The 4,948-nt window shown below is 41.9% G+C and overlaps 1 pseudogene; it reads right to left on the minus strand.

The window, feature by feature from the left end:
• Nucleotides 1-276: 276 nt before the first annotated feature.
• Nucleotides 277-2,658, minus strand: LOC123233211 (annotated as a pseudogene).
• Between the last annotated feature and the right edge of the window lie 2,290 nt (nucleotides 2,659-4,948).

A 4,948-nucleotide genomic window follows, 5' to 3' on the forward strand; every position in this document is an offset into this window, starting at 1 on the left:
ATTCACAATGAGTCAGAGGACTAGTTCAGAGATAACGGTAATACCCCCATCCAAATGGCAAAAGGTTAGTTATGCTCCATAATTAGTTAGGGGTGAATAAAGAAAGAGGGAAATCCCTGCTTGGAAATGAAATCGGGGACTGTGGCTACTGGAAGAAGGAGAGGATACCAAGGAGAAACCATGGATCCGACAATGACTGAGAGGCAGGAAGCGATAGGACTTCATCTTGGAGAAAGAAGAAACACATTTTCCAGAATCATAAAATGCCATGCAAGCTTACCCGTCATGCCCACCATTTTTCTCTTTGTCCCCTCTGGAGTGGTGGGCGTTGGGTCTCTTGCCTCGGCTGCAGTCCTTGCCTCGGAAGCCAGTTCGGGAGCAGTCACACACCGATTCGTCATCCGCCATGGAGCAGACCCCTCCATGGAGGCACACGCCTCCCTCGCCCTCCTCCCCAACCTCACTTGGGCTCCCCCCACCACTGCTGGGAGGCTCATCCTCCAGTTTCACCTCGCCACTTTCCACTGGCAAGGAAGGCGTGGGATGAGTTCACCGGCACCTCACGAATCCACCCTTTGAAGGGTTCCCGCTCCCTCACAGCGACCAATGCCGACTTGAGAGCTGCGGCCCGTAGCTCTGGAGGCAGACCTGAATACTGTTCCATTTGACCTCCGCCCACTTGGTCTCTGGTCAAGGAGCAAAGTAGCGTTTCGGAATGGACGGCCAATCCGCACAGTGTGCCAAGTGCCATCACTGGCAGGTGTATCAGACAAGAGGATCGCAGGCTCAGCACAGAAAAGCTGAGCTGCAGCCGGCCACCTCCGCTAAGGAGCAGCTCCAAGAAGTCACGGAAACCCTCATCCTCAAAGTAAAGAACTAAACCCGGGGAACTTCGGGGCTTCAGTTGGAAACTCAGCTCACTCTGACAGCAGACATTCCGGGGGGGGGGGGGGGTCCACTGGCCATGAGCCCCAGGAAACTCCAGCCCACTGCCTAGCTCTGCCCAGCACCCCAGAAGCAGGAGGGAGAGTCATACAGGGAAGCAGCCCCCACTTTGGAGTATCGCTGTCCCCGTGCTCGGGGCTGCGGTGAGGTGCAAAGACACAGAAGTGCACAGGCTCAGAATCTTCCCGGACACCCTAAGGTGGGATTAGGGGAGAAGGTCAGGGAACAAAAAAGGGGTAGAAAGAAGAAGGAATAGAGTTGGAGTAGTAATGCTCCCCTACCTGATGACCTATTTTTTCTTCTTCCAAAAGCCCCTCACCCCAAAGGAAAATGTTGGCCCAATTGGTAGAGTAACCACAGAACATCTAGGCCAAAGTTTAAATACAGTTTGATGAAATGTGCTCAAAACTTTATCAAGATGACCCCGGGCAAGTCACTTGACCCCCATGGCCCACCCTTACCACTCTTCCACCAAGGAGCCAATACACAGAAGTTAAGGGTTTTATTTAAAAAAAGAACAAAAAATTTTATCAAGAGCAAAGCAAAAATAAATAAATAAATTCCTGATCACTTGAGTAGAAGTTATGAGCTGTTGGTTCAGTGAATGAATCAGCAGATGCTCATATTCCCAAATGCAACAATCTTTCGGATTCTTCTGGTGGTGGAGACAGGACAGATATGTGGTCAAAACAAAACCAAATAGAACACCAAACTTCTCAGATGTTTGACAATCTAAAACTAATACTTCCACATGCCTGTATATCTTCACATGGTACCCACAGGATGGATAGTCCCCAGTAAGGGGAAGAGAGGTCCTTTTCTTTACAACATCAATGATCAATTCCAAAATTGCCTGCTGGTAGAGGTGGTTCTGTCAGATCACAAAGCATTGGTCCCACTGTAGCCAGGCCAGAATGTTAGCCTTCTTGCTCATGACTTACCAAGCTATTTTTTTAAATTCCCCCCCCCCCAAAGTGGGTTTGAAACCCAAAAGTTGTTAAATAGGAGAGCTCCTTTAATTATACAACTCAACAGCTCCTCTTCTTTTCTCTCCTTCCATGCAAGGCCAAGCTCATCTTGGGTGCATATTGGTTTGTTGTTCTTTTGCTCTGTTTTTTGAGGTTTTTTTAGTGACCCAGAAATCTGTAAATGAATTCTAAAGCTATTTAGCAAGTTCCCCAGATGAATCTCTTTACTGTTTTGCCAATTACTCGGGGCAAACTATTCTTTAAGTAGTACATCAGGAATATGGTAAATGTTTGAAGTTATTTAATCTAGTATAGTTCTAAAGCCTAGCATGACTACATAAAAAGTTGGAATGCAAAATTGCAACTTCTTATAATAATTAGCTAGAAACAATTTTAATTGATTTAAGTCAGAGATCTGATTATCTTTATCTTCTTTAATTTTTAAGGAAGTTTTCTTTTTAAAAATCTGAAAGGGAGAAAACTAAGCCTTGTTTATTCTTTTTTTTTTTTTAAAGGCAATGTGGGTTAAGTGACTTGCCCAGAGTCACACAGCTGGGAAGTGTCTGAGGCCAGATTTGAACCTAGGACCTCCAGTCTCTAGGCCTGGTTCTCAATCCACTGAGCTACCCAGCTGCCCCTTGCTTATTCTTTTTGACAATGATATTTTCCTCCAGAAACATATCTTCCCCTTCATTATTTCCTCTTACCTGGGTAAAGCAGCATAAACATCTTCTAACCATACCATACTAGGTATAAATAGATTTGGGGACATAAAAAAGTAGATTAAACAGCCAGTAGGAAACTGATGACTTTTATTCATACTGCATTCCTAACATTTAATTTTCACAAGCAGAGATGGTGCAGCAAGGGCTCCTCAGAAGATGCTTCAAAAATTTCAAAGGATCTTTAGTTACTTTTTAAAATTAGTACTGCCAAAATATTCTATAAGAGTTGGCAAGATCCTATTGGAACTTGAAATGTTAAAAAAAAAAATAGGATTCACTGTTCAATTCATCCCCTATATTCAATCCTTTAGGAATGTTACAATATTTTATATTTTTCCCTATCACTGTAGCAATCCAAAATCCTGATCAATTCTTTATCTTTCTATCCACTAGAAGAATTTTTGTGTCCTGAGAAGCAGCTAGCATGCATGTCACCTCAGCTCTTATGGCTCAAGAAATGTGAGGATTTAAAATCGTATCTTGAATCACTACGACCACAGCATAGATCACCTCTATATTTATGCTATTAATTTACTTCTCTTTATCCTACTTAAAATCTGACAGTTCTTTGAAATGCCATAAAGTTGTAAATACTGGGCATTGCTTAAGACAAATTTTTGTTAAAAAAAAAAAAAAAAAGGAAGGGGGAGGAGGGCATCTTATAGGGACAAGAATATCATGAATATGTTGTCTTGACATGTCAAGAAGGCTTATACATTATCCTAGCCACCTCCCCAAAATAATTTATCACCTGGACACTGAAAACCACTGTCTAATTAACACTTTTTTTTTTAAACTAGCAGTAATTTATGACACCGCATTGTACTGCTGCTTCTACACGAAGGGAGCTTGAAGCATTTCTCTTCAGTACAGAGCAATCCCTACAGGTGTCAGCTAAGAGCCACCAAGCTGGGGATCCCACTTCAAGTTCCTCCTTAGATGAAATTGAAATTAATGACCAGCGCTCTCTCTCTCTCTCTCTCTCTCTCTCTCTCTCTCTCTCTCTCTCTCTCTCTCTCTCTTTCCTTCTACATGCACCTCACATTAGCAAAGGAAAAAAAAATCCCAGATGCTTATTTATTATGACTGATACATTCCACACCATCACCAAACATAAGTCCTGTCTGTAGAGTGATTCTCCTAGTCATTAGAAAGATAGTTTTATTATTTTAAAGAACATATAATTTAATATATTCATCTCATAAATGGATGTATATCCCCCAGTCTTCAGTAATATGCAAAAAAAGAACTGAGAAAAACTTAAACTAGTATATAGAATTCAAATATTAGATGTTTCAGGAGAAAATCTTTTCTCTTGGATTGTTTGGATCTAGTTATTTTCTTAATATGTTATATGGATCATCTTATAACCCAACCTCCCTTTCACCTTCTTATCTCCTTCACCTAATTTGGCATTTTTATTTAAGAAGGAAAAGGAAAAAAATACCAAAAGAAAACAATAGATATTTACTTACATATACATATACATATACATATACATACACATACATACACACACACACACATATATATATTCTATGGACATGTGGGAGACTTTGAAACTACATTTCCCATGATTCCTCATGGTAGACAGGAAGTGGGATGATGTAAGAGAAGGAATATAAACTCCTGTAGGGACTTTGAACTTTCTCTCTTTAGCTACTGGGCGCAGGAGGAGAGGGGAGGTAATTATGGCTGAAGCAGCAGTTTTGAATTCTTACAAGCGGGTGGTCTAATGACTTTATCATTTATCATTATTTTTTATTTTATTTTATTTATCATTATGGCTTTAATTAAAATACTAATTTCTATATTTATATCAGTCTTTATTATTTTTAATATTAATAATTATGGCAACCTTACGAAGTTTGGATTAAGAATTCTCAATTTTCTAGATAGTCTAAGAGGAAGCCATGCGGCTCTGGGACCCAGAGTCTCAGAAGCAATCTTTTTCCTCTCCCTATTTTCCTCAGCCTAGAGGCTGTTTTACTGGGAAGAGAGACAATGGCTTTAATGGCTGCTGGGCTGCGAATTATTTTGCTCAATGCCCCGGGCCTAGTGGCCCTTGCCAACGCAAAAAAAGCCAGAGAGCCCAGCCAGTGTGTCTCTGCCGCTGATCTCCTGACTACAAGCCTGCCAGCGTTCCAGTGCCTATGATCTCCGCTGCTTTTGCTGACTCACCAGAGCAGACTCGCTGGTGCTGCTAGTCCTGTTCTGAGCCCAGAACCCCGAGCCCCAACATCGATGACCCCGGCTGCTGCTTTTGCCGAGATTTTCGGAGACTTCTGCCACTACTGCTTAGGCTTGGGT

This window comes from Gracilinanus agilis, chromosome 2 (assembly GCF_016433145.1).
Source record: "Gracilinanus agilis isolate LMUSP501 chromosome 2, AgileGrace, whole genome shotgun sequence".
In the NCBI taxonomy this organism is placed as follows: domain Eukaryota; kingdom Metazoa; phylum Chordata; class Mammalia; order Didelphimorphia; family Didelphidae; genus Gracilinanus; species Gracilinanus agilis.